Source organism: Nerophis lumbriciformis, linkage group LG11, assembly GCF_033978685.3.
Source record: "Nerophis lumbriciformis linkage group LG11, RoL_Nlum_v2.1, whole genome shotgun sequence".
Taxonomy (NCBI): Eukaryota; Metazoa; Chordata; class Actinopteri; order Syngnathiformes; family Syngnathidae; genus Nerophis; species Nerophis lumbriciformis.
Window position 1 is genome coordinate 40,778,664 of NC_084558.2, and position 18,848 is coordinate 40,797,511.

At 39.2% G+C, this 18,848-nt stretch overlaps 1 protein-coding gene and 1 long non-coding RNA gene across 4 annotated transcripts in view; one reads left to right on the top strand and one right to left on the bottom strand.

Annotated features, from left to right (window-relative positions):
• The window catches only part of LOC133610389 (uncharacterized), a 72,280-nt gene extending 56,319 nt beyond the window's left edge, over positions 1-15,961 (top strand). Inside the window, exon 10 of one of the 2 annotated variants that reach the window (XR_012050716.1) lies at positions 14,390-15,961. This is a non-coding gene — a long non-coding RNA (uncharacterized lncRNA). Of the gene's footprint in view, positions 1-4,435; positions 4,888-14,389 lie in introns of those variants that run through there. The other variant, XR_012050717.1, reaches the window with a different exon arrangement.
• LOC133610381 (zinc finger MIZ domain-containing protein 1-like) overlaps positions 1-18,848 on the bottom strand; it is a 251,894-nt gene that overhangs the window by 81,293 nt on the left and 151,753 nt on the right. The gene's annotated exons all lie outside the window — the stretch shown is intronic.

Sequence of the window (18,848 nt, forward strand, 5' to 3'; positions counted from 1 at the left end):
TTCCTTAGCATGACATTAGCTTCACACGCTAACTTCCTTAGCATAGTATTTCGTTTTTTTTAGTTTATTATTTCTTCGGTCAGTGGTCAACAAAATAAAAGCCTCGGGCCTGATCCGGCCCTCGGGCCGTACGTTTGACACCCTTGATCTAAACTTTACCATTGCCGGTATTTTTATTGTAATATTTTTATTGTAAAATTTTCTGAATGTGTTTGTTCTATTTTTGGCTAAAGTAAGACGAAGAAAACAATCTGAAGTTGTCTTTATTTTTTTGTGTTAATGCCATGATTTTAACAGTGACACCCCTGATTTAATGGGTTATAAATTGGTTACTGATGAGCTTAAAAAATACTACATGAATTGTTATAAGTAACTACAAAATGTGTCCACAAAATAAGCTCTGCGCGTTCCCACTTTCCACAGCGTATGATTATTACTTTTTTACAAGACTGTATTTATCCCACAATGGGGAAATTAAGTTGTTGCAGCGCAGGTTTTTACATATAGTAACAATATTGGACGTAATTTAATAACATTTGTGTAATTAAATACTACATATCGCGCACTAATATGTGTATATATAAAAGATCAAATGGTATTTCACAGCAAGGAAAAAAAGATCACAGTAATCACATAAGTGCGTTGTAGAGTTGGAATTAAGGGGAGCCTTGTTTTTGGGGTCTGAGTCGATTGTGCAGGTGTGCCTAATTTTCTGGCCAGTTAGTGTATCAATGGCACAGACTAATGGGATTTAACACGGTTTGTTTCCAATGCGTTCACGCTGCTAATGCCTCCTATTGAGCCGCAGTGACCCTTGGCCGCCAGCAGGTGTCTCCCCCGGCTCTCCCAGTGCAGCAGCGCCACAAAGGCTGCTAGCAGGCGGGTGGAGTGGAGTGTTGCTTTAAGCCTTTACAAGCTCCACAAATCCCGGGCTGTGCTGCTTGCTAACAGGGCTTCACTCACGCCGCCACCGCTTTCTCTGACCTTGTGCTTATTGATGAGCGGCGGTGGCGGCGGCGGATTGACCTGCCCTTTCCTTCACTCTCTATACCTCTCCGTGTCAGGTGAGTTATTAGACGTCAGTGGGGGAATGGACGCCATTTGATGCTATGCCAGGCACTCTGCTGTTAAACACACGTTTAGGCGCACACATGGACGCCTTCTAGCTGTGGATTCCGGCACAACAAAAGACACGAGTAGATGGCTTTATGGCGGGGATGTAAAATATATATATTGAGTGGGAGCTGTGATAAAACCAAGTGAGGGGATGCAGGCCTGGAACAAATACGAAAAGGCAGTGGAGGGTGGCGGCAAGGTGATGGGAGCGCCGCTGGAGGATTGGATGAAATTATCTCTTTATAATCATAGGGGAGGGGTGGCGGTGGGGCCTCCGCATGGCTGCCCCCACTGACAGATGAGGCGTCTTCCAATGCAGCCTAAAAACAATGTTTTCTTACCCCTCGGGTTTTAAAAACGACCACATTTTTATGGCCGAGATGGCCCACTACCTGTGCGTCTTACAGTAGAGGATTTTTGAGCAACCTGTCAAAAAAATAAAAATAAATATAGTAGTATTGATATCGGTCCAATACTATGGTGCCACTATACGAGTATGATCGTGCTACCTTGACAACATGAATAGTTTAAATTAGAGATGTCCGAAAAATGCTTTAAAATGTAATATCGGAAATTATCGGCATCATTTTTTTTAATAATCGGTATCGGTTATTTATTTTTACTTTTATTAAATCAACATAAAAAACACAAGATACACTTACAATTAGTGCACCAACCCAAAAAACCTCCCTCTCCCATTTACACTCATTCACACATTCTTTCTGTTATTAATATTGTGGTTCCTACATTATATATCAATATATATCAATACAGTCTGCAAGGGATACAGTCCGTAAGCACACATGATTGTGCGTGCTGCTGGTCCACTAATAGTACTAACCTTTAACCGTTAATTTTACTCATTTGCATTAATTACTAGTTTCTATGTAACTTTTTTATATTGTTTTACTTTCTTTTTTATTCAAGAAAATGTTTTTAATTTATTTATCTTATTTTAGTAATTTTTTTGAAAAAGGACCTTATCTTCACCATACCTGGTTGTCCAAATTAGGCATAATAATGTGTTAATCCCACGACTGTATATATCGGTATCGGTTGATATCGGTATCGGTAATTAAGAGTTGGACAATATCGGAATATCGGCTATCGGCAAAAAAGCCATTATCGGACATCCCTACTTTAAATTGATATATTCCCTATAGCAAAGAAAAAAACTGTGTTACGAAGCGTCTGTTTCCACCTTTACTATATCTAAAAGACATAATTCTCCAATAATCGCCAGTAGAGATGTCCGATAATATCGGCAGTCCGATATTATCGGCTCATAAATGCTTTAAAATGTAATATCGCAAATTATCGGTATCGGTTTCAAAAAGTACAATTTATGACTTTTTAAAATGCCACTGTACGGAGTGGTACACGGACGTAGGGAGAAGTACAGAGCGCCAATAAACCTTAAAGGCACTGCCTTTGCATGCCGGCCCAATCACATAATATCTACGGTTTTTCACACACACAAGTGAATGCAAGCATACTTGGTCAACAGCCATACAAGTCAAACTGAGGGTGGCCATATAAACAACTTTAACAATGTTACAAATATGCGCCACACTGTGACCCCACACCAAACAAGAATGACAAACACATTTCGGGAGAACATCCGCACCGTAACACAACATAAACACAATTGAACAAATACCCAGAACCCCTTGCAGCACTAACTCTTCCGGGACGCTACAATATACACCCCCCGCTACCCCCTAGGCCCCCAACCCTGCCCACCTCAACCTCCTCATGCTCTCTCAGGGAGAGCATGTCCCAAATTCCAAGCTGCTGTTTTGAGGCATGTTAAAAAAAATAATGCACTTTGTGACTTCAATAATAAATATGGCAGTGCCATGTTGGCATTTTTTTCCATAACTTGAGTTGATTTATTTTGGAAAACCTTGTTACATTGTTTAATGCATCCAGCGTGGCATCACAACAAAATTAGGCATAATAATGTGTTAATTCCACGACTGTATATATCGGTATCGGTTGATATCGAAATCGGTAATTAAGAGTTGGACAATATCGGAATATCGGATAACGGCAAAAAAGCCATTATCGGACATCTCTAATCGCTAGGTATGTCTTCTTTTTAAAGAAGTAAATGCCACACCTCAAATTGTTGCCTCCTTTGGGAATATACTTGTAGGTGTTGTAATGTCACTTGGGCTTAAACACACTATTATCACGCTATAATACACACAAAGCTGTGCATTTGCTAATTAAAATAATGAATGCCGTACCTCGAATAGATGCTTTCTTATTTTTTTTGCATAATAAAAGAAAACGGGTGTGGCTTTGGGGCTGTGATTACTTTGGCTACAATCTGACAGACACCACGCCCCAATTATTTGTTAGTGAATTATCATCCATTCTAAGTAAACAAAACACCAAACCTCAAATAAAAATGACTTTTTTTTTTTCTCCTCGGGGAAAGGAAGCGAGGGGTAACAATCGTTACAATGAGTCACAAAGCTGCTGTGTTTTATTTACACTATTTATTTGTGTAAAAGGTACTTGCTAGTATCATACGAAATCATTTGTAGGACTATGCCTGGGGCTTTCTGCAGTTGACACTCGTAAATATTTGGGCTCTGGGGCTAAAAACAATGTTTTCTTACCCCTCTGGTTTTAAAAACGACCAACATTTTATGGCCGATAGTGCTTTCAAGCCAAGATGGCCCACTACCTGTGCGTCCTACAGTAGAGGATTTTTGAGCAACCTGTCAAAAAAGAAAAAAAAATAGTGGTATTGATATCGGTCCGATATTAGCAAAAAAGGAAAAGAAAAAGTATCGGATAATATCGACTTGCATAAAAAATCTCCAAAATAAGCTCCGACACAAGTAGCTGTGCAAAGCTAACATCTAAAAGTCCTCCGATAAGCACACTTTTACAAAAGGTAAACATTGCAGGCTATAGGCTACTCGGAGCTGGCAGATACACAACAGCTAAGCACACAATAACACACAAGCTAGGCATGCATAATAAGTGTCTGTCATTGAACAACATTGCAGTCTAAAACACCCCAGTTGTCAACATAAACAAATATCAAATAATTATAGTTGCATGTTTCTTACGCGTGCAAGTTTCCAAGGCAGGAGCGCATTAGAAAGTGTCCAGTAACAAAGGTGTCCGCATCGTTCAACTTACTGCATCACGACACTGGATGTCACCAAAAAATAAATGAATATTTCATTTCAAAAGCATACATCTGTCATAAGGTTGATTTTTCCATATCTACCATTGTTCTCTGACTAGTTTCACTTGATGGTGGTGTGTATTAACACAGTGGAACCTCTATTTTCAGAACCCCTCTTCATAACTTGCCAACCCTCCCGGATTTTCCAGGAGACTCCCGAAATTCAGCGCCTCTCCCGAAAACCTACCGGGACAAATTTTCTCCCGAAAATCTCCCGAAATTCAGGCAGAGCTAGAGGGGGCCTCCAGCTCCATGCGGACATGAGTGACGTGTCGACAGCGGCCAGCCTGTTCTCACGTCCGCTTTCCCACAATATAAACAGCGTGCCTGCCCAATCACGTTATAACTGTAGAATGATCGAGGGCGAGTTCTTGGTTTCTTATGTGGGTTTATTGTTAGGCAGTTTTATTAACGTCCTCCCAGCGCGGTAACAACACACAACAGCAGCAGTCACGTTTTCGTCTACCGTAAAGCAGTTCGTCTGCCGTAAACAGCAATGTTGTGACACTCTTAAACAGGACAATACTGCCATCTACTGTACATGCATATGTGACAATAACATCTACGGCTTTTAGAGAGTGCAGTGCACAACTGCTATACTATATATATATATATATATATATATATATATATATATATATATATATATATATATATATATATATATATGTCTTAATATACATATATAGCTAGAATTCACTGAAAGTCAAGTATTTCATATATATATATATATATATATATATATATATATATATATATATGAAATACTTGGTGAATTCTAGCTGTAAATGTACTCCTCCCCTCTTACACACGCCCCCAACCACGCCCCCCCGCCCCACCCCCGACCACGCCCCCCTCCCCACCCCCACCTCCCGAAATCAGAGGTCTCAAGGTTGGCAAGTATGCCCCTCTTTGTACGAACCACAGACAGAATAAACACGCTGCTTTGGTGTACGAACCTCATCTCAGTGTACGGACGTTTTGTCCACCCATTGTGTGCCTCGCGGTGTGGCCATTTTGTGCCCGACGGAACATCCTGTATGGGCAGGATGATCGATATTAGGTGCGCATTATTTGTCTCTCAGTGTTGCAGGCGTTAGCTCATGTGCTAGGTGCTACTTTGTTTGTTTCTTAGCCTTTAAAATATACATTTAGTTTTGCTTGCTCAATAGGTGTCTAAAGAAAGCAATGGACAAGCTGCACACCAAGAAGATTAACCAAAAACGGAATGGGGATTTTATGTTTTTTTTCCTAATCATTGTAGCAACCTGGCTGTTAAAGTTAAATTGTTCTGTGGTTTCAAACTGTGAGTGCACCACAGGGCTGGTGACAGTGTGTGTGTATGTGTCGGCAGGGTGGCTGAAAGAAGGGCAGCTCAGCTAGTTGTTGTTTTGGCTTTGTTATTAAATAGAAAGTTGCTATGTTTGTTTGATATACAGTACTGTATATATTGTGTTCAAAGTGTACCAACTTTTACTAGAATATGGACTTTTGTCCAGGCTGCAACCCATTTTTACATTATTTTTATAGGGAAATTTGCAAACCCTGTTCAAGAACCTAATAGGTTTGTAAATCGAACTCCCACTGTATGTTCCAATCATCCCGGGGGGGGGGGGGCTTTGTGTTTGACAAAAAAAACAGGATATTTTGCCGCCAAGCTGGATTTATCTTCGCCTATTTATTAAGCAAATTGGGTTACATTTTGGTGTTGATTCGGCAAATTTCCCTAAGAGGAGTGCGTTCGAGAAATTGGACGAAATCCCTTAAAAAAATTTTGTTTTTGTTTTGGGTTAAGAAAATAAATGCGTCCCCACAGTCTCTTATCAATAGAGTCGCATCCAGGCAGAAACGTTCCCTCGGTGAGATTAATGTAATACTCTTCCTCGCCATAAGTGGCGCTGTAAGCAAACACTCTGATTACTGCTTTGCACACTCTTGGCATTCTCTCGATGAGCTTCAAGAGATAGTCACCTGAAATGGTTTTCACTTCACAGGTGTGCTTGAAGCTCACAGAGAGAATGCCAAGAGTGTGCCAAGCAGTAATCAAGAGCAAAGGGTGGCTATTTTGAAGAAACTAGAATAAAAAACATGTTTTCAGTTATTTCACCTTTTTTTGTTAAGTAAATAACTCCACATGTTTTCATTCATAACATGTTTGAAATACATTTAAACCATAACCAAATGAATAAGTGATTGATGACTCACGCTGAAAGCTGTGTTTTTTTCATTTAGTAGCATGGTGCTGCTAGTGAAAAAGCTAAGCGTACAGCACTGATATATATATATGCATATATATGTATATATACAGTACAGGCCAAAAGTTTGGACACACCATCTCATCTCAATACGTTTTCTTTATTTTTATGACTATTTACATTGTAGATTGCCACTGAAGGCATCAAAATTATGACACCTGTGAAGTGAAAACCCTTTCAGGTGACTACCTCTCTTAAAGCTCATTGAGAGAATGCCAGGAGTGTGCAAAGCAGTAATCAGAGCAAAGGGTGGCTATTTTGAATGAACTAGAATATACAACATGTTTTCAGTTATTTCACCTTTTTTTTGTTAAGTACATAACTCCACATGTGTTCATTCATAGTTTTGATGCCTTCAGTGACAATCTACAATGTAAATAGTCATGAAAATAAAGAAAACGCATTGAGTAAAAAGGTGTGTCCAAACTTTTGGCCTGTAATGTATGTATATATATATATATATATATATATATATATATATATATATATATATATATATATATATATATATAATTTATTTTTATTTTTTTCTTCAAACTGTCCTTTACAGCCAGGCAAATTATATTGTTGATATAGATATATTATATATGTTAATCATAAAACTGGCACCCGATGTTATTAAAAAAAGTATTGATTATGAATCGCTTTGAATCGAGAATCAATTCTGCATCGAATCAAATTGAATTGTGTGCTGCCCAAAGAGTCACAGTCCTAGTACATAAGTACAGTACATAAGGGTAAACACTGCTTTTAGCAGTTTGACATGGTTGTACTTAAAATAATCTGACATGCGTGTTGTTAATATTGTGTGCGTGTGTGTCTGTACTGCGTGTCTACTTAAATCGATGATAACAAGGTTTGGTTGACAGCTGTTACTGTAAGCGTGCCTCTCCCTGCCGTGGCGGCGATCATAGGCTCCGATCTACATTTCTGCCAGTGGGTGCTCGGTGTGTGTGTATTAAAAAAAAAAAAATAGACGTTCAGCGAAGTTAATACCCCATATGATTTGTGGCTTTATTATTTTGTAAAACGGACCAAACTCACCACAAAATTAACTGCAACAAGATTGATTTTTCAAAAATTACTTTAAAGATTGAAAGTTGCCATCATACCCACGCACCCACGTGATCGGCGCCAATGGCGGCGACGTCATCGTTCTCGGCTACTCTGGCGGCTTCCTTCGGCCCGTGGAAACGACAACGCCGGAGTTTTCACAAACTTTCGTTTCGCACCGCCAAAAAAACGGCGTTTGCGCGAGGTCGAAATATCTTCGCCGTTTCCACCTAAAAACGGTTCTTTGGGGACAGGCCCTTAAATGGCGGACGCTACCTAGCGGGGTGCTTGTATTTTGTAACTTTGTAAGCTGAAATCTGTACTTTTTCAGCAGAATGCGCTAACAACGGAGAACACCGCGAGTGGAGAACTACTAAAGTAGTCATTGATGGAGACAGGGAGGAGATGAGGCTGTGCTGGCTGCCATCCCAACACACACACACACACACACACACACACACACACACACACACACACACACACACACACACACACACACACACACACACACATACACACAATCTGCAATGAGCGCCAACATCATGATAGCATAACAACACCCTCAGTCACTCCTAATGTGCTTAACAGCAACACTACAGGGTGATACACCTCTGCAAAGCTGTGTGAACAACCCTGTCAACACACACACACACATGCACACACACTCTCTCACACACACACCGTAATCTAAAGCTGAGCGTAGTGCTGACACCATTAAAAGGGAACAAGGCGGCCTGAGCAGAGGAATCAGCATCACTCTGGCACCTAATGGCCACATGTGGAGACACGTGGCTGAAGGTGACGCAGTCCTCCAGCGTGATCTAATGGAGGTGAAAGAGGCAATAAAGGACTAATCCGCGCCATAACCGACTGCTAAAGGCTCGGCTGTTGCTTGCTTAAGGGCGCGGAGGCAAGGGAAGATGAGGGGGAGGGAGGTTAGAATGAAGAAGAGAAGGGGGGTTGCAGTCTCCTCGCCATCATTATAATGAGCTTTCATTCTGTGATATCTTGTTTTTCCTACATGCGGTCCAGCAGGAGAGCTCGCCTTTAATTAGGAGGACACTGCAGAGATGCCGCTTGCATACGCTAATGTTGAGGGAAGCAAGAGGGAGGTTATACATATTTATATACCATCTAGTCAAAGGAGGTTTGTTTCAACCTGCGGAAAAAAAAACACCCAAATTGCTGTGATGTGCCACTAGTTGGCCATGTCTTCACAGATAATATAGCGCTTTAATGCGGATTAATCCATGCTCATTATTAGGATGGGCAGCACGGTGGTACAGGGGTTAGTGCATGTGCCTCACAATACGAAGGTCCTAAGTTCAATCCCGGGCTCGGGATCTTTCTGTGTGGAGTTTGCATGTTCTCCCTGTGACTGCGTGGGTTCCCTCCAGCTTCCTCCCACCTCCAAAGACATGCACCTGGGGATAGGTTGATTGGCAACACTAAATTGGCCCTAGTGTGTGGATGTGAGTGTGAATGTTGTCTGTCTATCTGTGTTGGCTCTGCGATGAGGTGGCGACTTGTCCAGGGTGTACCCCGCCTTCCGCCCGAATGCAGCTGAGATAGGCTCCAGCCCCCCCGCGACCCCGAAACGGACAAGTGGTAGAAAATGGATGCATGGATGGATTAAAAAAACGCAATTAACCCATCGGCTTTTAATTATTTTAGCATTATTTTCATTGTGGAATTTTTTTTTTATGACTACGATACAGTTAAAAAAAATGGAAGCCACTTTGGTGCCGATTTTGACAAATTTCACATCAAAATGTTGCGCATAAACAAACAAACTTGCTGTAATGTGCATGCCAGGCCACTAGTTAGCAATGCAACGTCGTTTTACAATAAAATCCCATTTTGTCAGGTTGTGGAAAGGTGTTTTTTTTAGGGATGGCTTTTTTGCCGATATCCGATATTCCGATATTGTCCAACTCTTAATTACCGATACCGATATCAAACGATATATACAGTCGTGGAATTAACACATTATTATTCCTAATTTGGACAACCAGGTATGGTGAAGATGAGGTCCTTTTTAAAAAATAAAAATAAAAATAAAATAAGATAAATAAATTAAAAACATTTTCTTGAATAAAAAAGAAAGTAAAACAATACAAAAACAGTTACATAGAAACTAGTAACTAATGAAAATGAGTAAAATTAACTGTTAAAGGTTAGTACTATTAGTGGACCAGCAGCACACACAATCATGTGTGCTTACGGACTGTATCCCTTGCAGACTGTATTGATATATATTGATATATAATGTAGGAACCAGATTATTAATAACAGAAAGAAACAACCCTCTTGTGTGAATGAGTGTAAATGGGGGAGGGAGTTTTTTTGGGTTGGTGCACTAATTGTAAGTGTATCTTGTGTTTTTTATGTTGATTTAATAAAAAAATAATTAAAAAAACAATACCGATAATTAAAAAAAACCCGATAATTTCCGATGTTACATTTTAAAGCATTTATCGGACATCTCTAGTTTTTTAATGCTTTTAGTAAAGGTAACACTAACGCAAACAAACGCGATGCCACTAGTTGGTGACGTCACCCGGATTTTACAGATCAGTTAGGTAAGTTAACGATAACAATATAGTTATAACATTTTTTAAATACTTTGGTGTCACATTTTTAACACATTTCCCAACAAAAAAATTCCAGTTTATACAAATCTGCCCGCAAAAACAGACAAACTCACTGTAATGTGCATGCCGGGCCACTAGTTGGTGATGTCACCCCGATTTTACGGATCGGTTAGGTAAGTTAACGATAACAATATCAAAAATTACAGTTACTTCGGTGTAACATTTTTTTTACACATTTCCCATCTCCGATCTTTTTAGTGGCCGTTCACATTACAAAAAAAAAAAAAAGGTTTTTATTGTGAATGCAGTCCTACCCGCATGCAGACAGGATGTCATGGCGACGGACGCACTGCATTGTTTACTGCAGTAAACCTGGCTTCAACTCTAGTCGGTGTCAGTACTGGCGCAAGGATTTTGTGCGATCAAAGTCAACATTTTCTGAACCGAATTATTGCGCATAGAAGATTAATAAGGAAGAGGATAAGTATTTTGTCTCTCGCAGTTTTTCGGGATATTATGCTTCGATGTCCACTTGGGCGAGCAGTCGGAGACGAGTGGTAAAACTTTAACGTGAGTTCCTAAAACATTTTCTTTTCACCAGTTTTCTTCTCTGTTGTCAACTATTTATTTTGTAACCGTCTATTTTTGCGCTTAATTATGACGCTTATCGCTTTTTGATGACGTTCTGGTCGGATGAATGCGAATTGAAAACGCATCGCATATTCTGTATATTGATTTATATCCACTAGGGGTGTCAAAAAACATCGGTTTTCGAATTAATCGCGATTCTTACTTGTTACGATTCTTAATCGATTAAAAAGTAATCAAAAATCAACATTTGTATTATTTTTTTTAATACGTCCTACGTATGCATCCAAATCATATTGTGGATGCATACAGTATGCCCATATTTGCTGTACAGATCTACTTTATAAAGGACTTTATTAAATGTTTGGGTAGAATTGTATTAAACAAAACCAGTTTTCTTTGAAGTAATATAGAAATTTATCAGAGCTGTTTATCTACTTTATGGAAGAATGTAGTTAATCATAGAACTGGCACCCAATGTTAGTAAAAAAAAAAAAGTATAGATTTTGAATCGAGAATCGTTTTGAATCGAGAATCGATTCTGAATCAAATAGTTACCTCCAATAATCGAATCAATTGGTCCGCAAAGATTCACAGCCTTAATTTCCCCATACGAAAGAGGCCTGGGTCGTATAAGAAACATTCGGAATTGCACTGTTCACATGGACATGAATAAAATCCGATACAAGTCGCATATAGGCATAAAAATCGGAATTGACCTGCAGTGTGAACAAGAGATTTATTTTTTATTTTGCCTATCGCTCACAATCATTATGAAAGACATGACAACGGATGGATTTTTTCCATTCTAAATATTAAAATAAACATAAATAAAAGTCTGCTTACAACTGAGCCAATGGAAGCTCCACTATTCCGCCCATAAAATCTGATAAATAACCATTCAAAAAGCGCCAAAAACACTCTATTCACATTTCGTGACTTGAATATTAACCAAGTATTAGGGATATTGTTATTATAAGCGCTAACGCAGACAAATTATTTATAACGTCGCCGTGATCACAAGCTTGTGTCCCTATGTTTACATCATCGAGTGGTCTGCTTTTTCCTCGCTTCCCTGCTCCCTGTAAGTCTATTGTGGATCAATAATCATGCCTCTCACATGGAAAGTAGATGGCTGAGAATATAATCCAACAAGTTGGGACACTGACCGACATTTCAGACCTGGAATTGAGGAGGACCACGTTTCCTCGGGAGGACTATGAGACATTTTTAATCTAAATAGGAATATATGAACGTCCGAGCAGTCGGCATCCTAATAACAGCAGGCATTGTACAGTAAGTGATGTTTTATTATGTTTGTTGGCTCTCATGAAGTCTGCAGTGAGAAATAATCAGTGGTGAAGAAACAATGCTTAAAATGATTAAAATACTTAAATATTAAACGTTATTATAAATGTGCCCGTTACTACATTACATATATACTTACATCATGTATATAAAACCTTAATGGAGTTGTTTGGATGTTTTTTTATTGGCTCTATAGGCAGAATGGAACGGCTCCCATAGGCTCCATTGTAAGCAAACTTTTGATCGCATTTATCTATAAATAGAATGCAAAAAAAATAATCCATTATGATTGCGAACGGGAGGCAAAATTCCCCAAAAAGTGCAGTTCCCCTTTAACTGGCTGTCCGGCTTTGCACAAGTCGGAGTTGCAGATTTCAGACGTAAGCCGATATCATCCAATACAGTACTTGTTTTCTTTGCTGATATGGGATAACATCGGATCGGATCACCCCTAGTAAAAATATGGATTTGATTACATTTATTAGTGTTTACATTTTTATGTGCACATTTTTAAGCGCCAATAAAAGGAGAAAGTGCCGCGTAAGCAGTCCTCTGAATCCCGCAGGAGAGCTGGCCTTTTAATTAGGTCAGCATCGCGGCCATGCAAGTAAGAGTTGGACGTTTGGGGGCGTTAGGGTGTGTCAACGTGGACAGGCCCACTTTATAGGCGTCCAGGTGCTTTGCCTGCTAAGAGCACAGAGCTGGGCTTGTTCCGGCAAAACGTGTGTATGACTTCCATTGTTGCCTCCCAGAATGTGCCCCAATCCCCAGCAGGCTGCATCCAGGAAAATAAAATGAGCTGGAACACCTCTCTCCTACTCCATCACCCTCCCCACCCCACCACCTTCATGTCTGCGCACACACACACACACACACACACACACACACACACACACACACACACACACACACACACACACACACACACACCCATTCTTGTATTTGTTACCTTCTTGAGACCTCCGAAAAATGCCTACCTCTTTAGGACCACCCTTTGTAGATATATAAATATTTGTATTTACAACAATAATAATAAATACAAACTATGTAAATATAAAAAAGCTTGTAGTGAAAAAGGAGTTTTACCAGAAAAAGGTCACAATTTCACAAGAAAAACTTTGAATTTTGGCAGTATTATAATAAAAGTCGTAATTTTACTCAACGCAAGTCAAAATTTTACAAGAAAAACTGAACATTTGTGCAATATTATGATAAAAGTTGGAATTTTACTCAATAACAGTGCCAATTTGACAAGAAAAGCTCAAGATTTTGGCAATTTTATGAAAAGAGTCGTAATTTTACTCGACAAAAGTCACAATTTTATAAGAAAACTAAACATTTTTTGCCAATATTGTAATAATCCGAATTTTACTACAAAAATGTCACTATTTTACAAGAACAAAAAAAAAAAAGGCAATATTGTGATATAAGTCACACTTGTATATGACAAATGTCACTGTTTTGCATTAAAAAGTAATAATTTTACATGAAAATTCATGATTTCACGAGAAAATATTGCAATATTACAGAAACAGAAAGAATATGAGAAATTGTTCCCAATTTCATAAGAAAAAAGTCGACACGTGAGAAAAATACTTTGTTTTTTTTATTCTTTTTTTTGTAAGTGGTTTTTAATCTTCATTATATACTTCAAGTTATTACAGTATGTCTCTACATACATATTTATTTATTTTTTTAAATACATTTTGGCCAAAGGGGGCGCATTTCAATTCCTTACACACACTTGTTATTACATATGTTGGCCAGAGGGGGATCACTTACATTTTTTTACACACACTTGTTATTTCATATGTTGGCCAGAGGGGGAGCACTTCAAATTTTTACGTACACTTGTTATTTCATATGTTGATTGTTTAAAACCGAAACACAGTCAATTTGAAAAATCTCTCCTTTTTGGCACCACCCTAATTTTGATTGATTTCACCACTAGGGGTGCAAATGAGACATTCTCTATTAGATGCAATGGTTTTCCATATTGGGACCATGATTTATGTCCTCACTTGTTTACCGCTCCTCATATGGAAGGTACTTTTCCTTGTTGATGTCTCAAGAAGCGCATAAATACACACACACACACACACACACACACACACCTCCACCTCCCAACATGGCTCCTTAACAGGGCTGGAAATGGATTTGTTTTATTTCATGTGGTTTGCTCCGAGTGGCTAAAAATGTGACACAAGCCAACTGATCTCCCCGTCTTTCTCCACGTCCTGCCCCCCACATTTGCACCCCCCCAGCCCCCAGAATTCCTGCAGGAGCCCCCTGCGCTCGGCACACAGAGATTGCTCAGCCGTCGAGCACATCTGCAGCGTGATTGGAGAAGCGAAGGAAGCATGCTGGTGCTGGTGTAAGGAAGGGGATGTGGGGCTCCCCCCCCGACCCTTCTGCAGCGGAGGAGGATCATGGTGGGGGCCTAAGCAATATGTCCTCTCTAACCAAGTGGAACGTTCCAGTCTCTGAGGCCGGCAGAAAAAAAAAAAGGAACAAAGGCGGTCCAAGCCCCTCCCCCTCTCATCCTTCCATCGTGCGTGGAGGCGACGCATCATAACACCAAAAAGTCACATGACCGCATGTCGCCGAGGAACACCAGCAATTACAAGTAAAGGACTGTCTGGGAAACGGCACAAGCCGAAATTCGCTGTCGCTGTCCATCAAGAAGTACCCCCACCCGCCCGCCATGCTATTTGAAACAAAACTCTCCCCTCCCATTCACTCACAGTCACAAAGGTTCAAAGGTCAGGCTAAGAATGGGAGCAAGGACACCCTACTCTGCCCCCCACCCTCCTGAACACGGACTACCCAAACATACTACAGCCACTAACTTATCAGCGAACACACAAACATGCACTCCTCTCCGCCTGCTTTGAATTCCTTCCTGTCTATCTTCAGCAGCCCCCACCAAGACCTCAACCCCATCAGTCTGGTGGGCACCAGTTCAAATACTTTTAAGATGAATATGACTCAAAGTAAAAGTGAAATGACATGTAACTTATAAGACTCGTGGTCGAAAATATAGTAAGCGAATACAACTTGTCGTAAATTTCGGACTATAAACCGCTTCTTTTTTCCTACGCTTTGATCCCTGCGGCTTATGAAACAGTGCGGGTAATTGATGGGTTTTTCTTCGCTCAAGGCCATAATGCAAATAGACTTAGACTTAGACAAACTTTATTGATCCACAAGGGGAATTGTTCCACACAGTAGCTCAGTTACACAAGATGGTAAGGGTAAGGATGGAAAGGACAATGCAGGTATAAAGCAGACTAAAAATGTACCATAGAAGCAATATAAAATATATGTAATATTTATATATTATATATACAGTATATAATATATACTGATATATTATTATATTATATTATATTTTTATATAATATATACTCCAGTATACATCAGTACCAGAAAACTCAGGTTGTTGGTACTTTTTGCACAGTACAAAGACGCCATCATGCTTTTTTTACGACTTTTGTACCAGAAAACTCGCAAAATTCAGATTGTTGATACTTTTTACACAGTACAAAGACGCCATCATGCTTATATTATGGCTCTTGTACCAGAAAATTCGCAAAATTCATTTTGTTGATACTTTTTGCACAGTACAAAGACGCCATCATGCTTATAGTATGGCTCTTGTACCAGAAGATTTTCAAAATTCAGGTTGTTGGTTCCTTTTGCACAGTACACAAACGCCATCATACTTTTATTATGACTCTTGTACCAGAACATTGGCAACATTTAGGTTGTTGGTACTTTTTGCACAGTACAAAAATGCCATCATGCTTTTATTACGACTCTTGTACCAGAAAATTTGCAAAATTCAGGTTGTTGGTACTTTTTGCACAGTACAAAGACGCCATCATGCTTATATTACGGCTCTTGTACCAGAAAATTTGCAAAATTCAGGTTGTTGGTACTTTTTGCACAGTACAAAGATGCCATCATGCTTTTATTACGACTCTTGTACCAGAAAATTCGCAAAATTCAGGTTGTTGGTACTTTTAGCACAGTACAAAGACGCCATCATGCTTTTATTACGACTCTTGTACCAGAAAATTTGCAAAATTCAGGTTGTTGGTACTTTTTGCACAGTACCAAGACGCACATTTAACAGTTGTCAGCATGTCTGTGTGAAAGGGACTCCAGCAACAGCGGTGGCTGGCTTTGCAGTCGAGGTTTTCACGCGCAGGTACAATTAAAATGTACAGTAAAACACTCAAAAAAAAAAAAACTGTTTTACTTGACTTCTCGTGCAATTTTTGTCCTAAATCCTCCCGAGAACGTTGTCGCGGTCATGTGTAACAAGCGCGGGTGCGATTAAAGTGCGATAATGTGTGATATCAGCAGCGTCTTTGATAACCTTGCTGAGTGGAGTGATCCTAACAGCTTGCTGGCGGCCGCCGCCGCCATTCGTCCCCATGGGGGCGGGGGCGGAGGGGTGGAGTTTTGCCTCTTATTCCGCCAATTAAAAAGAGCAGAATGGGGGCAGCGAGGGGTGGGCGGCTGGCCCCTTGATGTGCATTCCTTAATTGGTCAATGACAACACACTTAGCTGGCGTGCGGATGCTAAATGTGCAACGCACGCATATACAGCATAATATACATATAAACATACATATATATAAATATATACACAATAAAGGAACCAGTGGTTTGTGGAGGCCCCCACTATAACCAAGCAGGAGAAGGCGGCGTAAATCGGTGTCACAAATCTTCCTTACGGTGCTGAAGGGCAATAAGGGGGTGCAAACAGAGGCATGTGATGAATCCCATGCAACAGACAGACCGAGGGGGTCGCCCACCCTCCCCCCACCCTAATTTGTTCCTATTGACTGTGTGCGCGGGTCTACCGTGTGCCTGTAAAAATGCCACATCGTGTGTTAACGGTGAGCGGGGGGGGCATTCTCTAAGATTTCACCCCCCGACAGTCGAAAGTGAGCACGGATGCATGAAGCGGATCACATGTTTGCCTCATTTTATGTAATGGTACATGGCGCTATAAATAGCTTCAACTAAATACTGTATGCAACGACAAGTGGTGGTGGTGGTGGTGGGGGGGTACGGGGGGGGGCAGGCAATTTATGCTGTCAAATAAAGCAATAAGCTACTTCTTCATCTTCTTCAGGCTCGCGCCACAAATACGCTCGCCGTTATAAGATGAGCTGCGATCCGGTACAAGGCCTGCATTAAAACGTGATTAATTTACAAAGATGGCTGATTCTAATGTTCTCTCATTAGATGAATGCAGTTAAAATATTATATGTGGCTCCAAGTATGAGGCGGTGTAGTTTTATATACATACTACAGTAGCAAACATGTCAATTTAATACCTTTCAGCGTCTGTGTCACAGAAACTCAGCATTGTTGTCAGCGTTTAAATTAGCAGTATTCATATATATATATGTATAATGTATATATTTATATATGTATGTATATATATATTTATATATGCATGTGTATATATATACAGGTATGTATGTGCATATATATAAATATGCACACACATATGGTGATGGGTCAAATGCAGAGAATAATTTCACCACACCTAGTGTGAGTGTGACAATCACTTTAACTTTAACTTTAACATACAGTGCTGTACAGCGCGACAAATTTACTCACAAATGCGACTAAAAATAGACCTTATAGACATTTTTTGATAAAACTTGAGTAAAATTTTCGCTAATCTGTATAACATGTTTGAAATGAATTTAAACCATAACCAAATGAACAAGTGATTGATCACTCACGCTGAGAGCTGTGTTTTTTTCATTCAGTAGCACGGTATATATATATATATATATATATATATATATATATATATATATATATATATATATATATATATATATACAGTATATATGTAAATATATACAGTATATATAAAATACACACACATATATACATACATATATATGTATAGGCTATATGTGTGTGTGTGTGTATATATATATATATATATATATATATATATATATATATATATATATATATATATATACTGTATATATATATATATATATATATATATATATATATATATATATATATATATATATATATATATATATATATATATATTATAGCCGAGGTTACTGTGGTTTATCCGTTAGAAAGTTCTCAATACCGGGGTCAGGAAAAAACAAGGAGGCTATTTCATCCACAAACCTGTTTCGCAGGTTTCACAGTGTTTTGCATCTCCTCATCTTGCATTGTATTGGATTTAAATGGATGTAATTTTAGGATTTTTTATGGTGCTTGGCTGTTTAAAAAAAAAAAAATACACACAAAGTTCAGTGAGCAGGTTGTGCTATCATGCGTGTTGACTCTTTGTGTTAGTTGCAATGTTTTGCGCCATGACTAGGGAAGGTCGTTTGGATTGGCTCATATAAGTAAATGCTGGTATTCAGGGTCTTTGACCTGAATTACTCACATTTTCCACACGCTGGCAGCAAATTTGCAGCATTCAGGTATTTACAGTTAATTTCAGAACACCCCACAGACCAGTTTCCTCTTAAATATCACAACAACTGATTCCGTGTCAGTTATTTCACCTTTTTTTGTTAAGTACATAACTCCACATGTGTTCATTCATAGTTTTGATGCCTTCAGTGACAATCTACAATGGAAATAGTCATGAAAATAAAGAAAACACATTGAATGAGAAGGTGTGTCCAAACTTTTGGCCTGTACTGTACATTT